This window comes from Vicia villosa, unplaced genomic scaffold (genome assembly GCF_029867415.1).
Source record: "Vicia villosa cultivar HV-30 ecotype Madison, WI unplaced genomic scaffold, Vvil1.0 ctg.006887F_1_1, whole genome shotgun sequence".
Lineage (NCBI taxonomy): Eukaryota > Viridiplantae > Streptophyta > Magnoliopsida > Fabales > Fabaceae > Vicia > Vicia villosa.
Window position 1 is genome coordinate 34,451 of NW_026706805.1, and position 17,594 is coordinate 52,044.

A 17,594-nucleotide genomic window follows, 5' to 3' on the forward strand; every position below is an offset into this window, starting at 1 on the left:
AGTCCGAAGTTTACAACCCCTCACTTAATCCCTATCCAATGACCCTTCTACCTAGGTCCTCCCTAGATATGGAATATCCCTATCAGACTTCCTATCATCGCAATGATGTTGTACAGTTCTCCAGTCCCATGAGCTATAGCAACGGCCTAATATCCACAATCCTGTCTCCATTGAATAGAAGACACACTTCCATGATGAGGAGACACACTCCTATGCCGAGCAGGAAGCTGCACTTCCCTTCATACTCAGCCTTGAATCTAGACTAAGAACACATACTTGGAGTAACTTAAAAGCTTCCACCAAGAATAATACTCAACTCATTACCTAAAGGCTTCTGAGTGAGAACACGATTACCATCCCACAAACCGGGTGGTTCATCGACAACGACAACCCTTATAATTTTACATGTTGGTCGACCTTTGTGTTAGACGCTGGCCTTGGGATCTAGAGGGGGGTGAATAGATCGTTCACAGTTTTACAGAGTTAAACGACTTTTCAGCGGAAGTGATTCTGAATCGACTCGCGTCTATTCCGAACCACTATCGAAACGATTGTATATGTGTTTAACAACCAGTCAAAAACTTGAGGTAAGTGATAAGAGTATACGTTGCAGAATCAAAGCGTTGCTCTTATTGAAAATCAGATTAACTTCTTGTATGATGGACAATGTTTGCAATGCAGTAAAAGTGATAGAAACAAATATGCAAACACTTGGTGATAATGATCAAATTGAAGGTGATTCAATATGTGATGGATTGTGATGTTGATATAAGTTCTTAATTCACAATCTTAACACTCGAATCGTTGATCAATTTGCTATTATGACCAAATATGAACAGAATGTAAATGAAAAAGTAAAAGCGACAAGAACACGATATTTGTTTAGGCAGTTCGTCGATCGTCCTCGCTACGACTACGTCTGCCACCAATTCCAAACTGAAATTGGGTAATCTTTCATTAATGTTGAAAGTAGTATATACAAAGAAGATAACAAAGCGATAAACCATAAACCAATTATGTCGATCCTTTGAATCTTCTTCCCCCTTAATCTTGAGTCAGATCAAGGTTATCCAAGAGCTTCACTTTGATCCCTTTCTGCAGTGTCTTCAATTCCCTCGAACCCTTGTTCTTCAATCTTCACACTCAGCCGGATCCTCGATGAAACCTCTTGATAAAAACCCCCAAGAAACACCTATCTTGGAGGACAAAACCCGCAGATTTTATTCACCAAAAACCCCACAAATCTTCACCCACTAGGAATCTTCAATTCCGTTCCATGGACGTTATCGAACTCGATCACTAACCCTCAACGCAAGAATGATTATGTGTAATTGTGTTGGAGATGACGAAGAACGAAGATGAGAAGCCTTTGTGTATCTTTCAGTCGTTGGTGTTACATTCAATAATGAACCTTGGACAATATATATGATAGCTTAACAGTTGGAGATGAGAGAAACAGAATTTTTGGCATTCTTGATCAGTTAGGTCGACCTCTTGTGGTGCTTAGGTCGACCTAGCAGAGCTTGCAGAATTTTGCTCCCAGTTAGGTCGACCTGTTTAAGGAGTAGGTCGACCAGAATCCTCTTCAAATGCATTCTGGGGACATTTTCTCAGATTAGGTCGACCTAGTTGTTGTGTAGGTCGACCTAGCAGGCTGGTATGTAAATTTCATCTATTTAGGTCGACCTAGATGATGTGTGAGTCGACCTAGCAGAAGTATATGGATTTTTCTCCATTTTAGGTCGACCTGGGTTGACAGTAGGTCGACCTGACAGCTGCTTTTCTGCATTCTTCTTGTTTTTCTTGTGTTGAGTCAACCTATAAGCATAGTAGGTCGACCTGTTCTGACATGAACGATCAATGCTTGCTTTTCTTTGAGTTTTCTGCTTCCACCTTGTTGCTTGTATGCTTATTGAGTTTGCCATGAATCAAAAACATCTTTGTGATTGTAATCTTGTATTCACATACTCCCCCTTTTTGATGATGGCAAACTAGTAATCGAAGCTTTGGTAGTAAGTGATAAAGACTCAACAAAGCTCCCCCGTACATTCAGCATCTATCTCTCAACAAGGCAATCTCTCAACAAAGCTCCCCTGTACACTCAGCACTCAGCATCTATCTCCCCCTTTGACAACATCAAAAAGAGAAAACAAAGAGAAAACAGGAGAGTAGAAGAGCGACGAGAGAAACATAGATAAAATGACATGAAAATGATAAAACAGTGAAGTTGACAATAAAATAACATAGATAAACCATAAGATACATAAGATCCAAACATGTTTAGCAGTACATTTTATCATAACAATGATCCGAGATATAAGCAAACTACAAAAGAGTGTGACGACACATAGAAATATAACATAATTATGATGAGATAAGATGCAATGATATGATGATATGATGAAGAATGCATCCTAGCGCCTGCCCCTTCTTCCTCTTCCTCTCTGAAACGTGTGCGGGCGATCTTCTTCAACCTGTTCCAACAGATCCAGCACAGATAAGTTGAAAGTGTCGAAGCTTTGGCTTATGTTTGCATGACGATTCAGAGCAGTTTCTTCAAACTGATTTTGTCTTAGGACAGAGTTGGATGCAAATGTTTCAAAATCATTATTGTGGTCTTGAATCAAGCCGTATAGCGATTGATATTGAAGTTGTTGTTCATCATATCGATCTTGTTGTAGCTGTTGCATGGTTTGGAACTGGAGCTGTTGTGATTGATATTGAAGTTGCTGTTCATTATATCTCTCTTGTTGAAGTTGTTGCATGGTCTGTAACTGGAGCTGTTGTGATTCAAAATGTTGTTGTTGTTGAAGTCGCATATTTTCAAGCATGGAGATAATGTTGGACTGATCTTGTGGAGGTGGAGTCGTGTATCCCCAAGGGATTTCTTCCTCTTGAGAAGGAACATATTGCCAATTTGGATCCGTGTCATGAGCTATATCTTCCATGGTTTGATCCTCATCATTTGCTATTTCTTGATCATTTCCCTCTTCTTCATTTCCTACAGTATGACCAAATTCAGTAGGATCATCATAGTTGTAGATAATTCTTCCGGTTCCCTTTTGTATAAGATAGTAGGTTTTCTTATTCGGATCCCAATGATATCCCATGAGAGTTAAAGTTGTTTGAGAGAAATCCTGGTTCTGTTTCATGTGCACATAAGACAACCCATCCAGTTTCATGCCAAAGTGGTTTACTATGGTTTGAATGATCGAGCCATAGCATAAAGCAGTAGTCTTTTGTTGTATCTCTTGAAACTTGGCAGTCAGAAAGTGTGGCCAGTGCACACGCGTCCTGTTTTGAATCAGGTACATTAACACAATCTCATTTCTTTCAATTCTGGAAAATCCGCCTGCTCGTGGTCGAATGACTCTTGAGATAATCCAGTTAAGGAGCCTGGGATCCCTTTTTAGGTGACCGGCTGTGATGGATTCATTTTGCTTGTCAAGAACAGCAGGATCTTTGAGAATGGATGTCATGTAAGCGACATGATCATAATTGGCCGGGAGGTCACCGTCTTCTATACGAACTTCGTCTCCCAAGAGTGTAAGACCAAAGATACTAATCCATGCTCGTTTGTCAACAATATGAGATCTTGACCCCATCTTAAACCTAAAATTACAGCCTTCCTCTCTTGTGAACCCTGCATAGAAGGCCCTAACAGTGTTCTCACAGTACGGTGTGGCACATTCCAAAAGGGGGTGAACGTTCTGATGCTTAATAAGACTAACAACATCAGGAATATGCATATTCTTAGCAACATGTTGGTTAAAGATATATTGCTTCACTACCTTCCTTTTCATTTGCCATTTTTCAAAATTATCTCTGCAATCAAGGTGAACAAGGGCTACAGCACTTACCGGTTGTGAGGATGATCCAGACGCAACTTCCTTTCCCTTTCTTGATTTTGGAGGCATGGTTGTTGAAGATTTGTGAGAGAGAGAGAGATGATTTTGACACTTTTTGAACTTTGAGGAATTAGGGTTGGCCGTACACAATGAAGTGAGAATGAATGAAGATGGAAAGAATGAAGAATGATTATGTATGGGGATGGGTCGGGTCGACCTAACAGACCCAATTTGGGAATTTTTGAACCAGTAGGTCGACCTAAATGAAGGCCTGGTCGACCTAACAGAGGTAGTGAGAAAAATAACCAGTTTAGGTCGACCTAAAGAGTGAGTAGGTCGACGTAACTGGACAATTTTAGTTTCTGCTGAAATTTTTCCTCTGTAGGTCGACTCAGATACAAGGTAGGTCGACCTAAATTGCTTCAAAATGTTTGAAATGACTTAGAGATGTTGCTATATGATGGATTTATGCTTAGTTGCTTGCTTGTATGCCCAAATTATGATATGTTATGAGTGGAGATGATAAACACATATGTAATTGAGATATATAGATAAACATATATGAAGTCACTATAAGCATGTTAATTGATAGCATATTATAGCATCAATAAAATTTTTGGAAGTGAACAATAAACATGTTACCGCTTTCTCAATATGTAGGTGTTTTGTCATCATTGTGTGGAGTCCTCTTGTTAGTGTGCCATACTCCTAGATTTGATGATGAATTGTTTTGATGGAATGTTTCACAGCTTGATTTGCTTGATTTTTGCGAAAAACTCATCTAGTATCGATCACTTGATGTTCTCCCGGATGCGGGACATGGTCCCAAACAATATTCTGCTTAGAATAGGTTTAAAATTTCTTTGCAATGCAACTTGCCAATTGCACATCAAGTAATGCGTCCTTTGTGTTTTTCGGGTTAACTTGTATTTGTGATGTATCTTATACATTTGTGATGGCCAGGTCACCTACATTTCCTCTGCCAAGTATGGTTCTTCAATCTGTCTTTATAGATGACATACCAAGAGTGGTATGTCTTCCTTTATGTGTCTTGAGCACCAGCTGTCAAGGAACCACCACCTTTCGGCGATGTCAAGACACTTTTCCTGCAAAATTAATTTAGAGTGGAAGGTCCCCAATCTTCATAGGGTCCTGGATGGTGAGTACAGACATTGTTGCACTTAGGCAACCATTGAAATACTCCTTTAGGAACTAAAATTCTCCTAAATTTGCATTTTTCAATGGTATGTCCCTTTTTGCAACAATAATGACAGGTAATATGATGAGAATATGGAGTTTTGCTAGTTGATGCTTTTGGTACAAAAGTGTATTTACTATATAAAGGAGTATACGATCTTTTGAACTTATTTGGATCAACCGCAAAAGTCACTTTTGGTTGTAGAGCCTTGTCTAACTTGGCTTTTAGATCTCTTACTTCTTTTTGCCAAATGTGACATGTCTCACAACCAAACCATGATGTAGGATCTATTTCAACTTTATCCTTTTGAATGTCTAGCATAGATTGTTTTAAAGCTTCCATATCCTTTTCGGTTTTCTCAACTTTTGATTCAAGATATGAAAAAAATTTCTTATTTGAGGCCAAAAGTTTGAAAGCTTTAATTGCATCTCTATGTAATTCTTCAAAAGCAAGTTTTAGTTGAGAATGAGATACCTTATCTACGAGTTCAGGTTTAAGATGACTTACAGCTTTCTTTTTCTTGTGTTGATGAGCCATGAAACATAGGTTTGCTGATTCTTCTTCATCGCTTGATGAGCTTTCACTAGATGAATCACTTTCCCATGCTATGTAGGCTCTTTTAGATTTGTTATGACCTTTGCTTTGGTTCTTCTCCTTTTCTTTCTTAAGGTATGGACAATTCGGTTTGTAGTGACCGGCTTTCCCACAATTGAAGCAAAGACCTTTGATTTTTCCTTTGTTGTCATCATCTTGTTTGAACTTGTTTGATTGCTTTCTATAGTTGATCAAGCCTTTGTCAGAATGTTTTGCTCCATTTTTCTTTAGATATTTGTTGTATCTTCGCACAAATAGTCCCATTTCCTCATCATCGGAGTCTTCGTCATCACTTGTATCACTATCCTTTGGCTCTTGTCTTGAGGTCTTGGAGCTTGAAGCTTTTAGAGCTATTGACTTCTTCTCTACCTCTTTCTCCATGTTCTTTTCTTTCTTTGCCCTTTTCTCATGCATGTCAAGGCATTTAAGGTTTTGTTCATGTTCCTCTAGTTTACCAAAGAGAGTGGTAATGTCTAAGGTGTTTAGATCATTTGCTTCCTTTATTGTTGTAACCTTGGGTTGCCATTCCCTGTTCAAGCATCTTAAGATTTTGTTAGTAGCAACTGCATTGGAAACAGGTCTATCAAGAGAATTTAACCGATTTTTCAGGTGAACGAATCTCTTCTGCATGTTTTCGATGGATTCACCATCTTCCATGTGGAAGAGTTCGAACTCTTGAGTTAACGTATTGATCCTAGCTAGTTTGACATCATCCGTTCCCTCGTGGGCAACTTGCAATGTGTCCCACATAGCTTTAGCTGATCTACAATGGGAAACGCGATAGTATTCATCAACTCCTAGAGCTGACATTAGAATGTTTCTCGCTTTCCAATCGTATGCATATCTCTTTTCATCTTCAGCATCCCAAGTATTTTCTGGTTTTGGAACAACTGCACCAGCTGCATTTGTCATGGTGATCTGAAAGGGACCATTAACAATAGCTGTCCAGATGTTCCTATCAATTGCATTGATGTGGACACACATACAATCCTTCCAATAGCCATAGTTTTCACCGTTGAAAACTGGAGCTCTATTGTGAGCCCCTTTAGGTCCGGAAGCCATCTTTCCAATAAGTGTTTCACGTAGCACGAAATAAACCAGAGCTCTTGATGCCACTTGTTAGACGCTGGCCTTGGGATCTAGAGGGGGGTGAATAGATCGTTCACAGTTTTACAGAGTTAAACGACTTTTCAGCGGAAGTGATTCTGAATCGACTCGCGTCTATTCCGAACCACTATCGAAACGATTGTATATGTGTTTAACAACCAGTCAAAAACTTGAGGTAAGTGATAAGAGTATACGTTGCAGAATCAAAGCGTTGCTCTTATTGAAAATCAGATTAACTTCATGTATGATGGACAATGTTTGCAATGCAGTAAAAGTGATAGAAACAAATATGCAAACACTTGGTGATAATGATCAAATTGAAGGTGATTCAATATGTGATGGATTGTGATGTTTATATAAGTTCTTAATTCACAATCTTAACACTCGAATCGTTGATCAATTTGCTATTATGACCAAATATGAACAGAATGTAAATGAAAAAGTAAAAGCGACAAGAACACGATATTTGTTTAGGCAGTTCGTCGATCGTCCTCGCTACGACTACGTCTGCCCCCAATTCCAAACTGAAATTGGGTAATCTTTCATTAATGTTGAAAGTAGTATATACAAAGAAGATAACAAAGCGATAAACCATAAACCAATTATGTCGATCCTTTGAATCTTCTTCCCCCTTAATCTTGAGTCAGATCAAGGTTATCCAAGAGCTTCACTTTGATCCCTTTCTGCAGTGTCTTCAATTCCCTCGAACCCTTGTTCTTCAATCTTCACACTCAGCCGGATCCTCGATGAAACCTCTTGATAAAAACCCCCAAGAAACACCTATCTTGGAGGACAAAACCCGCAGATTTTATTCACCAAAAACCCCACAAATCTTCACCCACTAGGAATCTTCAATTCCGTTCCATGGACGTTATCGAACTCGATCACTAACCCTCAACGCAAGAATGATTATGTGTAATTGTGTTGGAGATGACGAAGAACGAAGATGAGAAGCCTTTGTGTATCTTTCAGTCGTTGGTGTTACATTCAATAATGAACCTTGGACAATATATATGATAGCTTAACAGTTGGAGATGAGAGAAACAGAATTTTTGGCATTCTTGATCAGTTAGGTCGACCTCTTGTGGTGCTTAGGTCGACCTAGCAGAGCTTGCAGAATTTTGCTCCCAGTTAGGTCGACCTGTTTAAGGAGTAGGTCGACCAGAATCCTCTTCAAATGCATTCTGGGGACATTTTCTCAGATTAGGTCGACCTAGTTGTTGTGTAGGTCGACCTAGCAGGCTGGTATGTAAATTTCATCTATTTAGGTCGACCTAGATGATGTGTGAGTCGACCTAGCAGAAGTATATGGATTTTTCTCCATTTTAGGTCGACCTGGGTTGACAGTAGGTCGACCTGACAGCTGCTTTTCTGCATTCTTCTTGTTTTTCTTGTGTTGAGTCAACCTATAAGCATAGTAGGTCGACCTGTTCTGAAATGAACGATCAATGCTTGCTTTTCTTTGAGTTTTCTGCTTCCACCTTGTTGCTTGTATGCTTATTGAGTTTGCCATGAATCAAAAACATCTTTGTGATTGTAATCTTGTATTCACACTTTGAACCTAGGTTACAATGCTTCTATTTATAACATATTACCCAACTGGATTTGGGCTTCTAATCACAACAAATATGTTGTTACAAATGTCCAAAAGATTCTCCTACAAAATAGGTCTTCAATCAAATCTTCCTAATTAATCTCCAAAATTAGAATGTCTTCAATCAAACATATTCTGATTTGATTCTTCTAGATTTTTCTTTGTGCCACATATGCTTGCATAATATTGGTTAGTAATATTTTGCATTGCTATTAAATGCTGAGTCAGATTCAATCAACATCAGTTCTGATTCAAGCGCGATGTCGAATGGAAGATGTTTCGACATCTTCTTTGACATGTTGCTTGCAGATGTTGAAACTCTTCAACACAGCATGTTCTTCTGTCAAGTAGATCTTCAACTTGTTTTCTCTTACAAGTATAATTCCTACTTCACTAATTACTACTATATTAGTTTTACCAAACATAATTACAATTCAATTAATAGAGAAACAACAAAAAGCTATGCTTTTGTTCTTTTTATCGGCTCTATCATTGATGCTTAACTCAAACGTCTGAAGAGATCTTACTAGATCATCCGATCTCATCCAATTAATGTCTTGAGCTTCTTCAATAGCAGTCACCTTCATGTCAAATCTCTTGGGAAGGGGCCTAAGCTTCTTTCTCACAAGTTTCTTTTCTGGTATCTTTTCTCCTAATGCACTGGATGCATTAGCTATCTCAAGTACATTCATATGAAAGTCATGAATACTTTCATCATCTTTCATCCTTAGATTCTCAAATTGGGTGGCTAGAAGCTAGAGTCTTGACATCTTCACTTTGGATGTACCTTCATGGGCAGTTTTGAGAATTTCCCATGCATCCTTGGCTACTTCACATGTGTTCATCAACCTAAATATATTCTTGTCAATTCCATTAAAGATGACATTTAGAGCTTCAGAATTGCCAAGAGCAAGTTCATCCTCTTCTTTGTTCCAGTCTTCTTCAAGCCTTGGCACAATAGTGGGTTGTTTATCTGCTCCTATAACAACATGATGCTTCCATCATTTCAAAATTTCCTTCCAAGCCCGGATACATATGGACTTCAAGAAAACCACCATACGAGGTTTCTAGTAGTCATAATTGCTTCCATCCAGAACAAGTGGTCTGTTCAAAAATCCTCCTTCCTTGTCCATCGTACCAGAAAGTAACCTCCCTAGATATCACCCAGATGCAGAGCAGGATGCCTGCTCGGATACCAATTGAAATTCTGGTATCAGATATGTGATGTCGAATGAGATGACACGACACAAATATCTATTGATGAAACTAATAGAACAAACAACAACAATAATGAAAACAATAACAGTGCAAAAAGGTAAATAACACACGAAATTGTTTACCCAGTTTGGAACAACCTTCTTCCTCTAGGGGCTACCAAGCCAGGGATGAATCCAATATACGATACTATCAATTCGAAGCTAAACTTCCCCATTTACAATTTCTCACTTAATTACTACCCTTCATATTACTTCTACCTAAGACTCACCTAGGTATGAGGCCCTCCTCACTATCCTCAATGCTTAAAAGCTTATGAAAACGATACTACTCTCCTTGCTTAACAGCTTTGGAGATTAAACTAGCATTCAACCCCTAAAGGTTTATGAATGCACACATATGGAACTTACAACACGGAGTCCTTAAAAACACACACTGCAATTAGGATTAGCTGGTCTTTTATAAAACAACAGTAGCGAGCAGACATGGGCTTGGACCAATCTTCAAATAGGATTCTAGAACAACCCATAACACCTCCAAGAAATCAGGTCAGGTCATACTTACTCCAATATTGTTGGAGTAGCTAGAGTAAATTCATCCTGAGATTACGCAATCAAAACACACAACCAGTTAAACAATTGACAAACAAAACCCTAAAACAGAAACTGTTTCTCAATCAACTACCTAACTAAGAATGAAATATGCCACCAAACCGTCTAAATTACCCTTCCTTACATTTTACATTAACACTAAGAATTGCCCCTTATCGTAATTTACTAATTAAATTAATTCCAACCAATAAAAAGAGTCCTTTTGTACAAGTGGCATACAATTTTTTCAAATTTCTTTTTCCCTCTCATTCTTCTCTATCCACCCTCTTTCCACATTTTTGTCATTTTCAAAACTCTCACTATCTCTCTCCTGTTTTCCCTCTTCTCTCTAAACCCCACAAACCCTAACACCTCTCATTCTTCATAATTATCTTCTTCATTCTCTCTCCAAAACATTGAAGATGAGGGTTCAGAAATCTGAGGGTAAGAACATGTTGTGGGGTGTGTGTTAAACGACGACAGAGTTTTGGGAAGAGTGGCACCGAGAAGCTTCGTCTGGAATCGGCGGAGACAATCGACATTGAGGTGGGTTGCGATTTTCTCTCTTTTTTCTCGAATCTCCCTTCAACCTGTAAGCAACATTGAAATAATAACAAGAAAAAATGATGATTTTCTTATGTTATTTTCCCTTTGTGTTGTTGAATTTAGTGTAGGAAGGAGTGTTCTGGTTTTCTGATTTTGAGTAAGGAGGTTTTTTGCTACAAAAGAGGTTTTTTGCTATTGCTGAAACAGGGCCAGAAATTAAGACTGTTTTAGAAGTCGAATGTAAGGTCGGTGAAGAGATAGCCGATAATTCATGGTATCTTATTTTGCTCAATGTTCAATTCTTTTTCCATATGCATTCAGGGCCTCATTCATGGTCTATTATTTTGATGACTTTTATTTCATTTATTCATCCATAGAGTTTTATAAAGTGAAATTATACTACTTAGATTTTTTATATCAGTTTTTCATGGTCTGTTACTTTCCTACATAACGAGAATAAAAGTCAACTTGAATCTATGAAATGGTTAAATATTAATATCAGTCGTGATATCTGGCAATTTTTGAAATTTGATGGAAATGCTGTCATTTGAGAGATGTACTATTACTTCATTTCAAAGAATTGACTTACCTTATGTTTTGATTTTCAAAATTTTGTACCATTGGAGAAAAGTCAGGACTGTATTGGGCTCCTATCTTTGTCAGGCAATCCAATTTTAGACTCCCAGCTGATAATAAAGTGCCTGTAATTATGATAGGTCCTGGCACTGGGTTGGCTCCTTTCCGAGGTTTCTTGCAGGTTTGAACTAACAGACTTGATGTTCATTCTGTTAATACTGATTGCATCTGTTTTCCTATTTTTTCTTCAGGAAAGATTAGCTCTGAAAGAAGATGGAGCTGAACTGGGCCCCTCTGTTTTATTCTTTGGATGTAGGAACCGTTCAGTGGTAAGTTATATGCCTACTATGTAGATTTATGACTTTAAGCAACCAAGTAATGTGGGTATATGTGAGAAAAATATCATACTTTATATTGGATTTTAATTTTTTTTAAAGGACTATATTCATGAAGACGAATTGAACCACTTTGTTAATGGTGGTGCACTTTCTGAGCTCATTGTTGCCTTCTCACGAAATGGCCCACAAAGGAATATGTCCAACATTAAATGATGGAGAAGGTGCTTACTTTTTCTCTTGATACTTTTATTTCCAATTTACAATATACAGCCTCACTTAAATCTTAATTAACACTTTATCTGTGTGGTGATGTGTTAGGATATTAGTTTGGGCCTTAGTCCAAACCAAATAAATAGGAGTTAGCTCAATTAGTTAGTTTTTATTCCGCAAATAATTAGGAGTGGCTTAGTCAGTTAGTTTTTATCATCCAAATAAATAGGAGTTAGTTTAGTTAGTATTCCCCATATAAATAGGAGTGTATGGGGCAGTAGCTAGTATGATTATTATTTTCTGTTTTTCCTATTAGGGTTAGGGTTTGGGCAGAGAGAGATTCATCTCTCCTCTGAGGAGCATTTGCTCTGGGATTATAGGGATCAGTCTCTGTAATAGTTCTTAATTCAATCAATATTATATTTTCCGTTTATCTCAATTTTCGATCCCTATCATGATGCCAAGGGTATGGCTAGGGATATGTACACTGCACTCTGCATGCAATTTTGCAAGAGCAGGTAAATATTTTGTGTATAGTAAAAGATCTTAAATTACCTTGTGTTAAAAGATACAGGCTATTGTCAATTTACTGACATGATCACATCAGTTTTTCATTGATGAGATTTGGTTGACATGACCAAACAGTATATCTTGTCTTTTTGTTGTAGATTGTGTTTTGTCTATTGGTATTCTCTTATTACTTTTCATGTTGTGTTTGTCTTCTAATGTTCATCATACCATTAATAATCTGTTATTGTTGGAACATCATCTGAAGCAATGTACGGATGTGCGAAAAAATGGTAAGTCATGTTTTTGAAAGATTCCCACATTGGAAGGTTGTTCTCTAATGTGTTCTCAAGCCAAGTTGTTTTGTATGGTTGGTGAAACCTTTTTGCATTTTGTCATAGAGCAGGTTGAGATGGCTTTGGGTAGGTAAAAATTTGAAAACCAAACTTAAGTGAGTGTTGGGTTCTGTGTGTTTTCTGGTGGTGCTCTGATTGAGTGTGGAGTCTACTTTCTTTGTGTTGTGGATATGTTATTGTTTGGTAGTGTACAAGGAGTATCGTGTGAAGGCTTCCTAATTAGAAATGGTTGTATTGTTGGTTTGGCCTGTTGAATTGGGAGGGCGGTCACTGGCCATATTGACATGGTTTATGATCTGCTTCAATATGGAAAAAGCATTTTATTTGTTGGAAGGTATAGCTTCATTTCATTCATGGCTTTTCTTTATCAAATTTTGATGATGTATTTTTTTTATTTCTTGGATTCTTTCAGGCCTGGGGTTGGCACTACTGCTATGAGAGAGATTGCTCGTGTAATGTCAGATGACTTTCACAAAATAGTGGTAAATTGATTTTGCAGCATCTCACTGCAAGCCGTTTTTTTTTCTTCCTAAAAGTAGTGTTATAAATCAGTTCATGATAGAATGAATTCTTGATTGAGATGAGAGACAGACACTCCTGGCTTACACATCAGGTGTGTTAATTTGAGCTTTTATTACTTAATTCATGAAATGTTCATAACTTCATATCTTGTAGATTGCAAAATTCTTTTAGTAGATAATTAAACGAATGAAAACATGATGATGAGTAATTGTTTTATTGTTTGATAGTCCATCTTCAATTTGAGCTACATTTGTGAATACATATATCATTAGCTTTTTTTCTTTTCTTTTTATCTTACTGTTTTCTTTAGTATAATTCATGTGTGTGTGTATAATTGCTAGTTTTTATATAGATTTTCCATGCATTTTTCGTAGACTGAAACATCATCCATCATATTATTATATGGCGGATTTTTCCGCAATACCAGGTTCTGCTGCTAGAATACAGTGTCATCAATATTGGGCCAATAAAAAGATGTAACTATGTCAAGGATTCAAATCTCAATATGTATTTGAATATTTTGAACCATAAATTAGATGCTTAGTTTTGTTAATTGTTTGATTTCATCGCTTACAAATTTAATCAAGAAAAAATGTTTTGGCCTTGAACAAAAAAGTGAGGGTACTCAGTAGAGATGTTTATAAGCCAAAATATGAGTTGGTTTTAAGTTTAAATTGTTTATATGATTATGCTTGATTTACCTTCTTCAAAAGATGGAAAATAGAGTTTTTTCTGGTTGATGTAGTTCATGGAAATGAGTACACTATTTTGGATCTTTGCAAATACAGAATAAATTGACCATTTTGTATTTGTATGTTTGCTAAAGTGTTTATCGTCATTGGATCATATATTTTTCTTGAAGTTTTCTATAGCTTATATTTTAGTATTTTTTTTTTCACATTTTTATTTACTCGGCCATTTTATATTTTTATTGAAGTCTTCTATAGCTTATCATTTGAACATAAAAAAATTTCATTGGACCACACAATTCTTATAAAAGAATACTCTGCAAGAGACTGATTTTTTATTAGTTGAGCAATTGAAATGTCCTTTTCATAGAAGGCAAATGTATTAATAAATACAAAATAAATACATTTTAATTATTAATTAATCTATTTTAAAACTAAAATTATGTGTTTTTAAAGTTATTGATGAATATTTATGATGAATATTAATACATTAAAATTGAATATATATATATATATATATATATATATATATATATATATATATATATATATATATATATATATATATATATATATATATATATATATATATATATATATATATATATATATATATATATATATATATATATATATATATATATAGGAGGGATCAAATTACACCCGAAGAGTTACACCACGAGTTACACTCGTTCAATAACTACATCTCGAATTAATATATTTTAAATTCAACCGTTGGATTGAAACATAATATCATATAGATCTTACCTATAAAGTTTGAGCTTAATCTATAATGATTTACTATATCATTGAATCACATCAAAATTAACGTTATATGAAAGCTCATTTTGACGTTAATCTTTGGATATCTTGATGATATAGTAAATCATTATAGATTAAGCTCAAAATTTATAGGTATGATCTATATGATATTATGTTTCAATCCAACGGTTGAATTTAAAAAATATTAATTCGAGATGTAGTTATTGAACGAGTGTAACTTGTGGTGTAACTCTTCGGGTGTAATTTGATCCCTCCTCATATATATATATATATATATATATATATATATATATATATATATATATATATATATATATATATATATATATATATATATATATATATATATATATATATATATATATAATGAATATCAATGAATTCGTATATCAATATATGCGTACACACTATTTTTTTTTTTATAAGCTGCATACACACTATTTAGTAAAATGAAATTCATATATCCTTTTAAATGCTCATACGTTTTATATTTAGTAAAATGATTCATGCTGCTTGAATATCAATGAATTCGTATATCACTATATGCATGCACACTAAAAGATATAATTCAGCTCTAAATTTGCTGATGATGTTGGATTAAGGATATATCATCTTAAAGTAATAGCATACTATTTTCTAAGCTAACATTGTTGCTTAGAAATACAATAAAAGTGTGCTGGGAATGCAAATGTTATGTCCTTGCTTAGAAAAACAATAAAAGGATGAAGAAACTTTGAAATGAAGTAATGTCCAGTTCATTAATTGATTGCGTTAAATTCTACAAGGTTGACGATTTTGAACTGTGGCAGCATTATGGAGACACTGAAGTAGAAAATCATTTATTGTGACATTTGGGTTTGTGCCGTTTATTTTTTCTTTTTTATGATTATTTAATACAATTGAATGAATTAAATTATTATATATTTTATAATTAAATAATTTAGAGTTAATAGGTAGTGCACTGACAGTGTAAAATAGTTTTACATTGTCATCCAATAGAGAGTTATTAATCTTCCATGTCATTAAATTTTTTTTTAAATAAAAGAATACTTTAATCAGATACATGCTGGTGATTGGTTGACAGTGTAAAAGTGCATGACAGCTTTTCTCAATATTTATTTCAAATTTATTTTATATATTTAAATATATTTTATCCATATCAAATTAATTTACCCATGCGGACGCACGGGTATCATACAATAAAATTTATTATTTTATATTTTATAATTGCATTTAAATAAAGGGTTTTGCTAACCAGTTTCCTCAGGGCAATGGTTAAACATTCTCAACAAAGAAAATATTTTATAGAAATTTTAATATTTCAAATTTTAAGATATTAAATACGCATATTATCGAGATAAATTTATTATTTTAAAGTCTTAACCATTGCCTTGAGGGCACTGGTTAGCACTTTCCTTAAATAAATTATATATTTTCATGGGACATTATTACCACAATACCTGTTTTATTTGAATCAACAAAATATTATAAATATTAATAATTAGCATAAATTTGTTATATTCACGGGACACTATCACAACAATACCTTTTTTATTTAACCAACAAAATATTATGAATATTTATAATCATTAGTGATATTTGTAAATATTTATAGATATTAATCGTATTAAATTTATTATGTGATTTGATAAATATTTCTTTTTAAATATTTCAAGTTATTAGTGATTTTATAATAACAATTGTATATCACCAACAAAATAGCCTTATCGAATTACCTAAGATATGAATGACTATTGTATTTTCATGTTTTTTTTTAACATAGCTACTATATATAGATTTATTTCATCTGTATTATGTTTTGTTAATCTTAAATTAATATTCCATATTCGAATTTTTAAACTTTTTTTCTTGCGTTTGTAATACATTATTCATCTTAAGATTTGAATTACCCATGCGGACGCACGGGTCTTCTACTAGTTCAGTTTCAAAAACCAAGGATATTAAGACATCTGCTTTGACATCTTCGCAGAACATCCTAAAAATATGTTTTAAGAAAATTGCTGCCAAACAAAAACCGACACTTTAGAATCGAATTTACTCGTATTCTCTTTAGTATTCAACATAAAAAAATACATCCAAATTGATGAAAATAAGAAATTTAGGGTTTTCTATTCTTCCACCATTCATATGGAGTCTTACCCAAAATAGGTCTTATAGAAGTCATATTCAGAACATAACACGTTGTATTCACTACTTCTTCCCTAAAGTGCTTATCCATGTCATTCTATTGGATCATGGTGTGAGCCATCTGATGGGATGTTTACGTATAGTCTAAATATAGAACTGCAAGTGCACAGTCTATCAAAGTAACATATAAGATTATCGAACCACAAAGACCAATTGTCAATCTATCAATCCTATTGATAAGGTGTTTATCTAAGGTAAATCAATATGGTTAAATGGGTGCGGTGCAAGGAAAATAAAGTTATAAAGTAAATGACAGATAAAAGCAACGGGATCAAATGTATATCGCGTAAGTTGGACAAAGTTCCAGTTATACATGTATAGAACTACTTATGAGGCAATATTTTCTACTTGTAGAAAGGAATTATTTAACGGGAACTTGTCGCTTTCACGTACTAAGAACCGAGTTTACCCTTTAAGTCTACCCCTTGATTTGTCACATAATGAAAAGTGCGCATTGCGTTAAAGTGGTGAACCTATTTATAAGAAATCAATTACTTGTCTTAGTAGAAAAGTGATTTTAACTTGAGAAATTTAACTTAAAGAGATTCTTGGCTTTTAACCAATAATCAGATTTCAAACCCACAAACGCGTCCGAAAATAGTTCCAAAATAATTTTTCTAAAAATATGTTAAAGATCTCTAGTTAACCAAACGAATGGCTTTCGGTCTTTCCGTTTGGTTAAGAACTAATCTAGTTTGATCTTAAGTATGGAC

The 17,594-nt window shown here is 34.9% G+C and overlaps 1 long non-coding RNA gene across 2 annotated transcripts; it reads left to right on the plus strand.

The window, feature by feature from the left end:
* The first annotated feature begins 10,474 nt into the window (after positions 1 to 10,474).
* LOC131643062 (uncharacterized) lies at positions 10,475 to 13,347 on the plus strand. 2 transcript variants are annotated; one of them, XR_009296127.1, is made up of 6 exons: positions 10,475 to 10,692; positions 10,816 to 11,449; positions 11,520 to 11,597; positions 11,706 to 11,827; positions 12,282 to 12,334; positions 13,092 to 13,347. It is a non-coding gene; the product is annotated as an uncharacterized LOC131643062 (long non-coding RNA). The 2 variants fall into 2 exon arrangements; XR_009296128.1 differs by having other exon boundaries at positions 10,821 to 11,449.
* Positions 13,348 to 17,594: the final 4,247 nt, after the last annotated feature.